The sequence below is a fragment of the Corapipo altera genome, unplaced genomic scaffold, assembly GCF_003945725.1.
Source record: "Corapipo altera isolate COAL_440 unplaced genomic scaffold, ASM394572v1 61225, whole genome shotgun sequence".
In the NCBI taxonomy this organism is placed as follows: Eukaryota; Metazoa; Chordata; class Aves; order Passeriformes; family Pipridae; genus Corapipo; species Corapipo altera.
The window spans coordinates 21917-34894 of NW_020885215.1; the positions used below are offsets into that span (position 1 = coordinate 21917).

Genomic DNA, 12978 nt, shown 5'->3' on the forward strand with positions numbered 1-12978 from the left:
GGGCACCGCCGTGTTGCCGCTGCCGCCCGGAGGAAGTGAAGCCGCCACCCCCAGGTTCAGGCATTTCGCTGGGAAGCGGGGAGGATGTAACAGTTCGTTTGGATACATGTCCGGAATAAAGACAAGTGCCAGAAATATTCAAACACACACACTATCTTTATTACAGTGAGGATAATAATAATAGTAATAAACTTAACAAGAGGAATCAAAAAAACTAAAAAAAAAAGGATACAAAATAACTACCTTATTGGGTGATATTGAAACAAATACTACGAACAGCTTTTAATGCAGTATTAACTAGTGAAAAGAGGGAGGGCTAAAGGGATACCAAGAAAGGGATCTTAACACAATATTATGAATAACTATTAACACAATATTGGTTAGTAAAAAGGGAAATTAAAGGGAAATATTATAAACCACTTATTTATGTAACAATATTCAATTATAAAAAGGGGGAATTAAAGGAACACTAAAGGGATATTAAAAAAGAAAAGAAAAAGAAAGGGTTTGTTCTCTCAGTTACTTCCTCTCAGTAAACTGTGCTTACCCACACAGACAGGCCAGGGCTGTCAGGATCTGCAGCAGCTGGTCGGTGCCCATACTTAGCGGGCGTCCCCGCGGAGCAACACAGTCTCGGTGGCAGGATGAGGATCGCTCCACTCAGCAGTCCAGACACCCCATTTTATCAGTTCCACATTACACTACGTAGGGCCAGTACGCAGTATAAGGTGATGCCTGAGTGGCAGCCAAACACCGCCTGATCATTACCTAATGGCAACAGTCTGCACATGCCCTACTTGTGGGGCAAGGGGCGAGCGACCCCTGCCCACATCATCTTCCTCCCATCATCATCTTTCTCACCCCTATGTATGACCTCTACCATTGTGTTTCAAGGGGAGATGTATCCATCTTGCAGTATGTAGCAAAACCAAGGAAGAACTCAGCTCTGATAAGAGGGGATATCAGGCTGACTTGTTAAAAAGCACAATGGACCTTACAATTAGCCTGTGCCATGAAGTTACATTGTACCATACCCTAGTTGGTTTCACATCCTAATATGATTCCTTTCTCATGCCTCTATGCTCCATTGATCATCCAATTTAAAAGTACCCCCCTTACATGGTAGCAAGAGGGTGATAGCGAACTACTCGAGATTGTAATGCATTTATCCTGGTGTTTATCATTTGACATACACATGTTATTATACAGGGAATCATACACAATATGCATGTTATTATGCATCCAACTACTGACAAACCTATCAGCGCTTTTCGTAACCAGGGCCATCCCCATTTCCATTCACCAAAAAAGTTCCATTCATCATGAACATGTAATTGTTGAGTGAGGGTTTTTAATTTCTGGATGCTAGCATGAACAGATTCAGAATGATCACTTAAATTCATGCAACACATGCCCTCAAAATCTTGACAACCATTTCTCTGGGCTAACAACAAAAAATCAATAGCAGCTCTATTTTGTAAACTTACTTGTCTAACAGAATCTACATCTGTGAGCAATGCACTCAAAGCAGCAGAAGTAGCATTAGCTTCTTTAGCCAATCAGCATCCTAGTTTATTTAAAGAAGCCAAAGCATGAGCAGTCCCTATCTGAGATATTATACTAGCAGTTATTCTTTCAGCCTTATTCCAAAACTCTACATCAGAGTTACAGTCTGGAGTAAATCGCCGTGTGCTGCGTCTGCGTCTTCTTACTTTAGGCAAGGTTACGCTGTGTGGACGAAAAAAGGTTAATTGTCCAAAGGTACAAGGGACTCCTACAGCCTTTCCCGGAATACCTTTCCATGCTCTTTGTCCACAAATGAGAAACGGATCATTTGGGAGACTAACCGCATCGGATCCAGGAATAAATTGTTTTTCCAGAGTCTCATTACACCAAACTGATGCATTCCAGTATATGTCTCTAGGAAAAATGTCAACTCCTCCTTCATTAACCTTGGTACCTGACATATAGTTTAGGTAGAAGCATCGAGTTGCAGTTAATGTCTCTAAGATGTCCAGCTCTTGTGGTTGAATGGCTAAAGCAGGAAAATTATGTATGTATGCTAAAGACTTAATATACCAAGTAGCGTCCTTTCCGCTTTTAGCTCGCCACGATGCCTGGCACCACCAAAGAGGTTGTTGAGTTCCTGGATGTGTGCAGTTTGCTAACACAGTCTCATTATATAGAGTTCCCCACCCGTAGTTATCAATAGGTACTCCAACCAGACAGGTGCGAAAAGGACTCGTGGGAGTTACCATGGACACACATATCACGTCCGTCTTCGTCATGTTGGCCTGGGTGGTCTACACATTGACATCTAAAACAGAAGTCAGCAAAGAAACAAAGTATAGCTGATATCTTTCTGGAAGGCACAGTTGGGTCTGGAAGAGGCCCTGCTGCTCTGCACCTTCAGAGGAGAAACCAGCTCCTGGGGGCTGTTGGATTCCATCCCACCGCGTGGTCCATGGTTGGACCATGACACTGGTGAATGACTCGAACAGCATATTTATGAAGTGTCATTTCCAAAAATGTAAACAACATAATAACTGAGTAACAGCAAAAATACAGACAATAATATAATCATGTCCATCCCCAGTGAGGAGATCCAAGTGGGTTACAGTGGTCATTTACTTGGAGTCAACAGTACTTGAGATAATCTTTTCCTGGTTGGCAGACCTAGTTTCCAAGTTTGGACAGGTGAACAGGTGTGTCCAATCGTATGGACCCGGACAATGTGATGAATCTCGGGAATTTCTGCAAAATATAAAGTCTAGTACAACAGAACTTCTCATTTCAGAATTTTATAATTTGGATTCATCTTTTATAGTATGAAGTGGTTGACTGCCAGTCACACATTTATAGGCCTGTTAGGAGCCATCACAGGCAATGTATATCTGGAGTTTAATGCAACACCAGACAACATCCTGGTCTCACCAACTGCTCCCACAGAAAGCTTGCACTCTCTGTACAGATTCCAGGCCTCATCGGGAGCAAACCGTCCTGCCCCAGTTTACCCCTGACTGCAGTCAATCCCCCTTCACCTCATGGAGTGATAGTACAGGTTATCTCTTGCCGCCATGCTATAAAAGAATTTTATCCATCTTCACATTAACTATACCACTGAGTGTGAAATCATTTCTGCACTTAACTAGAATGTTACCAGTTCATCATAAGAAAATTGTAAGCATAATGCGAGCCAGAGCCCATAGGGAGGTCCACAAATATCAGTCCTTCATTTACAGTCTTACCAACCAGTTTTTCAACATAAGACTTTTCTTCTGTTAGGCCCAGCACCTCACACATGGTTATTTCACAATCACATATATTCTTGTGTAGACTCGTAAGCCAAAAGGTTTCTGTCATTTGTTGATTCCAAATAATTCTTGTCACCTGCTGTAACACTGCTGGGACAAACCACATACAAATATGAGCACTGCAAAACAATCAGTGTCTGATTTAGAATTACCAAACCACACCGTTCTGCCTGATCTTCACAAACATCACTGATGTGACATGAATAGCACAGAAATGGATCGTTCTATACAGTGATGACCATTAGGCTTCAGGATGTTACAAGTTTTATAGTTTTTCACTGTCTTCTTTCCCCCCTTAGTGGCATGTCTGCCCCATCCCAGGAGACAAAACCAAGCACAGTTGCAGACACTCTGCAGACATATGTCCTTCACTTCTTGAAGCCAGGGTTTAGCTCTAGCCTTTACCTTTAACCCTGCTGCCAGAACAACTTGGCAGCACACAGTTCAGGAATAATATTCCAATTCTGATTGTTGCTTACCAGTAATACAAAACAAAGTATACAGATTGTTGGTGCAACTCATCTAAGAAATATAGATCTTCTTATCTCTGGAACAGTAGATCCAGGGATCCTTTGGGACACGAGACCTGCTATGCAGAAAAGAATAACCAATCCATCTTGTTATTCAAGATACATGACCTGCACTGAATAGGCTAATGCAGGAGTAGTCATGGCTGTGGTAGCTGTATCCTCCCAGCCCCTGTCCAGGTTCACTGAGAATCACAAATGACAAATAAGGATCACCTGAAAGACATTGTTCATTAGACAAATCACAACATCAGGTGTGGACAAGAAACACGAGAGACAGGTACATGATAACTGAGTCATTACACCAGTTAGTAAAAGTTAGTAAACACAATTAATTATATTTAGGATATGTTTTTCTTCCATATGATATTCAGGCTGGTCTTGTGCTGCTCAGCATTCACTGATCTCTGTCTAGAATTCTTGCTGCTCATGATAAGATTTCATCAAACATGCTGGAAGCCAGCAGGGTCCTGTGGGAGACAAAACACAAACAACCCCCCCTTCCCAATACTAACAACTTAATATCTACTTGAGGTGTCATATTGCCCCTCCTCATTACAAAAGTATAATTTTATCAAGTTAAGGTTTTGTTCTGTGGGTGGGAGGCCTGGAAGGTCACCAAGTTGCTGCAACCTCTCTATGATCTCTTCTATGGGAGCCCTCGCGTTAGACACTAACAGTGGAATAATGTATGGTTTCCAGGGTACAGGACAACCTTCTAACAGTTTGTTTCACATTACTGGAATTAGAGGCTGTTGCATGTAAAGTTCAGGGCTCTGCAGCTCAATAGCTACTTTCATCCCTTCTCCTTTTAATATTTTGATTGCTTGATGAAGAGTTACCCAGGATGAACTTCTATCCTGCCATGATCTATTATTAGTAAAACGGTCACTAAGACCTTCAGCAATAACTGAAACCAAAGTTCTATCAACTCCCGGTGTTCATCTTAAACGCCAAAGGGTATTTTGTACATATACATCATTAGTTAACCCTAAAAACTGTGTGGCATCAACATCGTCTATTATCACAGAGTCAGCCCCTTGCTCCATTAGCCTAACCATCCACATTTGTGCTCGTTCCCCAGGTTGTTGAGACTATTTAGATAAAAGATTTTTAAAATCCTCTGGGGAGAAATCAGCAACTTCATCCTGCCTCACTCGGTTACCCTGGTTATCTATCACAGCCTTCCGCCATACAACAGGGGCTGCCCTTATTCTGTGTGCCAGCTCATCTACTGTTGATAACTTCTCTGAATTTTCTATAAAATTGTCCTCATCAGAATCATCACTACTACTCCATATGTTACCATCCCACTTCTCTGGATCCCAATCAGGGGAAGTAACTATAGCTCGCACCCGTGGCCCCCGATCACTTCGGTCTATTTTCTTTTGTCTGCGCCGAACAGTTCTCACAGCATATTTCTCAGCTAAAGTAGCACATTTATCTTCTACCCTGTTCTTTTCAGCCTGAAGGTCAAGTAAAGTCTGGCGTTGTACCAACTGAGTGGCCCTTACAGCATTCAGCTGCTCCTGCAGTTTTGTGCATTTTTCCACAGTTAACTTATATGCAGTAAGCAGTGCACCCCCCATTCGTCCAGCCTGTTCCAGACGACTGCTTGATTTAGTAGTAGGGGTAAACTGCTCCCAGTATTGCAATACCTCAATTGGGGTCTGCTGCCCCCAATACTCCAGAGGAATCTTTGTACATGCTTCCCACTTACTCCACAAAGTAATCCATGGCTCCTTCCCCAATTCTATTAATTCACGGGGAGGAGCTTTCTTGGGTTCATTGCCATCTATGGCCGACCCTCCTAACCACTGCTTCATCTTAATCTACTAATGTTCTCACTAACAAAACAACAACAAAAGATTCTCAGTTTTCAAGCTAAACACAATGAGACACACCAATCCACAAACTATGGCTCTTACATCACTAACAAGCTTAACTACACGTACACATCTACTCTCTACTCTAAAATCTGTATATACCAACTACAAAATACATGCTCTACAGTAACTGAATGAATCCTCAGAAAGACTTATCTATGAGTGAAACAACAATAAAACCTAATCCACTGGGTGTCTTCTAAGCTTTGATTTGCTCCACACCGAATACAATAAAAATTTAAAGTCCGATCTAACCTTATCTCCTGGCTGCCTCTAGGTCCCAGGATATATTTATTACAATTAGTACAACGAAGTCGCACATATAAGCAACAGTTGCAAAAAGGACAAATCTTAATTCTGGGTCTCAAGAAGTGTGGTATACTCACAATTAACTGCTCAGAACTACTTCCCATATGCAAAAAACAAACAAAGCATATAAAACACAAGCACTGTCACCCATATAGTAACTTAATCAACAAGAACAACAAAAACCAGTTTAAAACAAAGTAAAACAAGCAGAAGATAGGAACCCAGACACTGGCACTCCCGGCGCCCACACAGAGTTCACCACCCACACAGGGACGCGGCTTCCCAGGCTATGCTCTCCACCTGAGAATCTCCCTTTTCACATCACTCACACGGGGGACGCGGCTCTACAGGCTGTGCACTCCACCTGAAGATCTCCCCACCAATACACAGGGAAGCGTCGGTTGAGCACTCCACCAACGAATTTCCCTGGAGGGCAGTTTATTCCGCCATGTATCCTGCCAACTACGCCAATTTATGGAACAGTTCGTTTGGATACATGTCCGGAATAAAGACAAGTGCCAGAAATATTCAAACACACAAACTATCTTTTATTACAGTGAGGATAATAATAATAGTAATAAACTTAACAAGAGGAATCAAAAAAACTAAAAAAAAAGGATACAAAATAACTACCTTATTGGGTGACATTAAAACAAATACTACGAACAGCTTTTAATACAGTATTAACTAGTGAAAAGAGGGAGGGCTAAAGGGATACCAAGAAAGGGATCTTAACACAATATTATGAATAACTATTAACACAATATTGGTTAGTAAAAAGGGAAATTAAAGGGAAATATTATAAACCACTTATTTATGTAACAATATTCAATTATAAAAAGGGGGAATTAAAGGAACACTAAAAGGATATTAAAAAAGAAAAGAAAAAGAAAGGGTTTGTTCTCTCAGTTACTTCCTCTCAGTAAACTGTGCTTACCCACACAGACAGGCCAGGGCTGTCAGGATCTGCAGCAGCTGGTCGGTGCCCATACTTAGCGGGCGTCCCCGCGGAGCAACACAGTCTCGGTGGCAGGATGAGGATCGCTCCACTCAGCAGTCCAGACACCCCATTTTATCAGTTCCACATTACACTACGTAGGGCCAGTACGCAGTATAAGGTGATGCCTGAGTGGCAGCCAAACACCGCCTGATCATTACCTAATGGCAACAGTCTGCACATGCCCTACTTGTGGGGCAAGGGGCGAGCGACCCCTGCCCACATCATCTTCCTTCCATCATCATCTTTCTCACCCCTATGTATGACCTCTACCATTGTGTTTCAAGGGTAGATGTATCCATCTTGCAGTATGTAGCAAAACTAAGGAAGAACTCAGCTCTGATAATAGGGGATATCAGGTTGACTTGTTAAAAAGCACAGTGGACCTTACAATTAGCCTGTGCCATGAAGTTACATTGTACCATACTCTAGCTGGTTTCACATCCTAATATGATTCCTTTCTCATGCCTCTATGCTCCATTGATCATCCAATTTAAAAGTACCCCCCTTACAGAGGATGACTATGATGGACAAATGGACAGCGAGTCTATAGAGGACACAGAAGGAGAAACAGCTTCAGGATTGGGCAGGGGGCCCTCCATAGGTTTATGGGATAAATGCAGGGAGGAAGCATCTCAGGTGGGTGACTGGACAGTAGTAAATCGACCTGTTATACATCGACCCCGGCAAGGTCCCCAGTACCAAGTTTTATCATATGAGGTGATTAAGGATTTAAGGCAGATAATTAAAGAGAGTGGTGTCTCCTCACCCCACATGTTTTCCTACCTAGAAACCCTAAGTAGCACACACGTGTTTGCACCCCATGACTGGAAGGCACTACTAAAATGGTACTAACCACTACACAATTTAGTGTATGGCTCACAGACTTTAGAGAAAGCTGTAAGGTTTATATTAATGACCAAACTAACGCTCAAATGAGAATGACCTATACTCAATTAGTCGGGGAGGGGGCACATTCAAAGCCCGAGTCCCAAATAGACTACCCCCGAGAGATATACAAAGTAATTGCAAAACTTGTATTGAAAACAGTGTGAAAGCTTCCATGCATAGACAAAGACTCTAACCTATCCTTTTCCAAAGTCTTCCAAGGGTCCACTGAACCTTACCCCAAGTTTCTGGATCGACTGCAGGCTTCCTTAGAGAGACAAACAGATAATGACGAGGCGAGAGAGATGCTCTCCAAGCAGCTCGCCTACGAAAATGCCAACTCTGACTGTCGAAGGGCCCTGCAGTCGATCCCCAAACGCGACCAGTGCACATTAGCTGAACTGGTCCGAGCTTGCCAGGATGTCGGGTCAGTCAATCACCACACAGACTCACTAGCCACAGCATTAGCAGCCAAACTGTGTGTACCCGAAGGGGAAAAGGAAGGCAGGACATAGCGAACTAAAACTTTACTAACTATTCGCTCATACCACTGCATTTTACATTGTCAAGAAGATATAAATTTTACTTGTAACATTTGTAGTTTTTTTTCTTTTCAAATCAGTTTTCTTAAAAGTGGTGTAAATTGTTTTCTTAACAATAGAAATAAAGGGCAGAAAATAGTTGTCTTAGGGCACATGGGCACAGCTCCTGGAGCTTTGAGATTTCCTTCTTAAAGCACCTCCTCCTTTGCCCTTCAGGATTGACTCCCAAGGGACTCCAGCAATCATTCTCCCAAACAGGCCAAAGTCTGCCTGCCGTCAGTCCAAGGTGTCAGTTCTGCTGCCCCCTCCTTCCTCCACCCAGAAAGGAAAACTCCAGCATTTTGGGGTCTCTGTGCCCGACGGCTCCAACCACCACATCCCCCACCAGTCCCAGAATCATGGAATGGTTTGGCTTGGAAGGGACCTTAAAGAGCATCTCAGTCCAACCCCCTGCCATGGGCAGGGCACCTTCCACTAGACCAGGGTGTTCAGAGCCCCATCCAGCCCGGCCTTGAACGACTTCCAGGGATGGAGCAGCCAGAACTTCTCTGAGCAACCTGTGCCAGGATCTCACCACCCTCACAGTCAAGAATGTCTTCCCAAGATCCAATCTAACACTGCACTCTCTTAGTGTGAAGCCATTGCCCCTTATCCTGTCACTCCAAGCCTTGTAAATAGTCTGGGATGTTTTCTCAGTTGGGTCCCTCAGTGGGACCCATTAACACTACCAGAAACTTTATACTTGGAATCTCCCTTTGGTTTCTCAAGAGGTTCTTGCAACTTTCCTCAGGATCTGATGATCAGGGACTCATCCCCAAAGCCCCCGAGGGTCACAGCTGTTGCTGTGCTGCTGAGCTGGGCCGGGCTCCTGGCACACAGGGAGCTCCTGGCAAGCGGGCAGCGCTGCAGAGAGACAGCTCTGCCCAGGAGCAGCTCCTCTGCACAGCCCAGCAGGGCTGAGGGCACTGCCAGGGCAGCTCAGGGACACCAGCAGGGCACAGATAGAGCTTCAAGGGGCTCAGCACTGGCAGGATGGCTGAGAGCTCCCTGCAGGAGCAATCTTGGCAGGGCTGCACACGGGCAGTCTGTGGCTGCAGGGCAGTGCAGGGGCAGCTCCTGGAGGCATCTCCTAAAGCTGGCCCAGTCCCAGCTGATGGGATGGGTGAGCAGGGGCTGTTTTGGGGCACTTTGGAAGAGCTGTGAAGCCAGGGGTGCGGCCAGAGTGCCCAGGGCTGTGGGGCAGAGCAGGGTCCTGCAGCCCAGGGCGCTGTGCTGGGCAGGGACTCTGCTGCCTGCCAGGGGCAGCTCTCAGCCGGCCCGGGAGCTGCTGCCAGGGCTGGGGCACAAGGGCTGTGGGCAAGGAGAAATCCCTTGTAGGTGAGGGCAGCATCCTTTTGATGCAGTGCTGTTGCAGGGTCAGACCTGCTCACAGCTCCAGATCACCACAAGATATTTTACAGGGAGGATTTGACCAAGCACACAAAGTCAGGGGCTTTGGGTAGGCATTGGGACATAGAAATTGTTCTGTCAGTTTAGGAAAAAGCACTTAAATGCAAAGTCTTTTCCTCTCAGACATGAAGAATTCAAGGACTCTCAGAAATCAGACAGGATCCTGGGCAGTGCTGAGCTGTGGGGTGAAATCACAGCCCCACGAAGCCCCTGAAGCTTGAGGGCTTTGAAAGATTACAAAGTGTTAGACCGTTTTCCAGGAGAACAGTAAGGCTAACTAGATAGTTCCCATGGTCACAGCCTTGAGATATAAAGAGTACAAGGTCAGAGCTGTTTGGCTGAAGGCAGCTGCTGGATGCCTAAGTGTTTTTGCAAGAATATGTTTATATTCTATGTGGGAAAGTAGAAGTGAGCGAGCTCAGTAAAGGCTGTGCTGTGGATCCCCTGTGAGCAGGGACAGCACAAAGCCTTTTCCACGTGCCTCCCTCACCTGGCTGTGGTCTCCCTGTTTGTCAGCACTGCCATATTTGCCAACTTGAAGCCCCCCTCCATCTTCTCCCCACCCCTGGATCTGGCCCTGTCAGTTCTGTACTCAGTGGTTCCTCCAGCACTGAACCCCCTCATCTACAGCCTGAGGAACCAGGAACTCAAGGATGCTCTGAGAAAAATGATGACTGGATGCTTTCCAGGAGCAATCAAGTGCCTGTTTTCTGGTGTGTAGCATTCAGAATGGGACTCACTAATGACCCAACCTTTCTGCTCAGGTTTTTTGTGGAGCTCATTGAGTTGTTCTCACAATAAGTTTCTGTGCAATTAAATATTATTATGCACCGGCCTTCTAATTTAGTGTTCACCTTTTGACCCAGAGATGTATAAATGATGAATTGTACTCTCTGAGTATTTAAACCATATAAAGGACCCTGCAGTGCCTTCTTTGTCCAAGATCCTTCTTCTTAGATGTTCCCAAAGGACAGCACAGTGCAGGACAGGGTGTATTTGCAAACGGGAAGGGGACAATAATCCCAGCCCAGCAGCACTGCCAGGGAGCAGCAGTGCTTGGTCTGTCCAGAGCTGCTCTCTTGCCACTCCCACACTGTCCTCCTGAGCCCCTTTGTCGCTGTAAGGCCTGAGGGCTCTCTGAGCACAGTCCTGGGGGCTGGAAGCCCTTGGAGCACAGGCAGGGACAGGCCCTGGGAACTTGTGAAGCAGAGCTGGGCTCCCTTCCAGCATCTCCAGGGTGCTGTGGGATCTTCTGAGGGCAGGGCATGGACTGGGGTACTTCTTCTGTCACCTTGCTCCAGGGCTGGAACTCTCCTGCAGTGTCACCATGACACTCCTGCTCTCTGCTTTCCAGGTTCCATTTTCAGATCCAATCTTCCCCTCCTGTTCACAGGGACATCCTGGGAGTGCTTCAGAGCTGCCATCCTGGGGTAGCTCCTGCCCAGCATGGGCAGGCACAAGGTCTCTCCCCCTGCTCCTCTCCCCTCCCCAGTGCCACTGTTTTCTGCAGCCTCCTCATCCTTGCCCAGCACAGCCCTCCTGGCACAGTTGGACACAGCCCTTGTTCTACCCCCTCCTCAGGCACCTGCCCAACCCCCTCAGCTCCAGCCTGATGCCCAGAAACCTTCAGGGCAGGGAGGCACTGGGCAAAATGCTGAGGAAACCTTTCAGCTGCACTCAAATCCAATTGCAGGGGTTGACCTCGAGGAAGAAATCCCTTCTCATTCTCCAGAACCACCAGGACAACCTGTGGTGTGTCCTGGGCACTCCTCTGGAAGTGTGGGCTATGGAAAAGGTTTTGGTGTCAGGGATATTGAGAAGGCTGGGCAGTGTCACTGGGAGACCTCTCCCAAACCCTTGGAAAGGCCAGAGCCAGCCCAGAGCTTCCTGAGGCCTTGGCAAAGGCAGACATGGAAGCAGTCTGCAAACAGGGCAGCAAGGAGGGTTGGCAGAGTTCCACACTGCTCAGGCTCAGCAGGGAAGGGGATAGGGCAAGTCCTGCTGCAGCCATTGCCAGGCATGGGAAGGACAAGGCAGGGATTGCAGAACCCCTGTGGGAGGGAATAGAAGAGGATGTTGTGTGCCCAGACTTCAGCAAGGCCTTTGACATGGTCTGCTGTGCTCTCTTAGAGCCAGACTGGAGAGCAGAAGTGGAAGATGTGGTGGATGGGAATTTGGTTGAATGCAGAGTGTCCAAAAAAATCCATGGTACAAAGTCCTCTTGGCAGCACCTTCCTGATGAAATCCTTCAGTGACCAGCCCTTGAACACCACTGTAGAACATCTTTATTATCTTTCTGTACAATGGGACCAAATGTATTTTCAAGTCCTTTGTGGATGATGCCAAATTTCAGGGAGCCCTTGAGCAACGTGTCCTGGTTTAAAGACACATCTTGGGGAGGGAAATCCAATCAAATGAACTCACTCCCCTTTTATTCCCCACCAATACAGGGAGACAAAAATACCAGGAGGTATAAGTGAAAAAATAACAATTTACTGACCAGAAATATAGCAGCAAAACCAACAATGCCAACAGAACAGTTCAAAGCAAGAGCAGAGAGAGAAATTGCCTCCTCTCTCCCCCCCCGCCCCAACTCCCTTTTGTCAAGACAAAACCAGGGATCAACAGGTGCCTCCCTTCCCCCTCTTCCCCCTGAATGAACAAAGAACAAAAAACAAAACCAGGGGAAAGAGGGGGCAAAGCAAACTCTGGGAAGCTCTCTGGCCTGAGCTCAGTTGTGCTGCCCAAGAACACGCTGACACCAGAGGTGTCCAAGCGGGGCAGAGCCGGTCCGTGTGGCAGGGGGGGAGGCAGCAGCTCTGCTTGATCCCATGGAGTTCTGGGGAGGCACAGGGGGTGCCAGGAGACTCTTCAGTGTCACTGTGGCCCCTTGGTTCCAAGAGGTTCTACAGTGTGACAATGGTCCCTTCACTCTACAAGGTTACGTCCTCTCACAGGGTCCCCTTGGTTCCAGGAGGCCCCTCAGGGTCACCAAGCCCCCTTGATTTAATGAGCTTGCACTGTGTCCAAATGGCCCCGTGGGACCACAAGGTTCCACAGTGTCCG

At 46.2% G+C, this 12978-nt stretch overlaps 1 long non-coding RNA gene across 1 annotated transcript in view; it reads right to left on the reverse strand.

Moving 5' to 3' along the window:
* Window positions 1-4016, reverse strand: part of LOC113940202 — a 16520-nt gene extending 12504 nt beyond the window's left edge. Inside the window, exon 1 of the long non-coding RNA XR_003525417.1 lies at window positions 3674-4016. This is a non-coding gene — a long non-coding RNA (uncharacterized LOC113940202). The remainder of the gene's footprint in view (window positions 1-3673) is intronic.
* Window positions 4017-12978: the final 8962 nt, after the last annotated feature.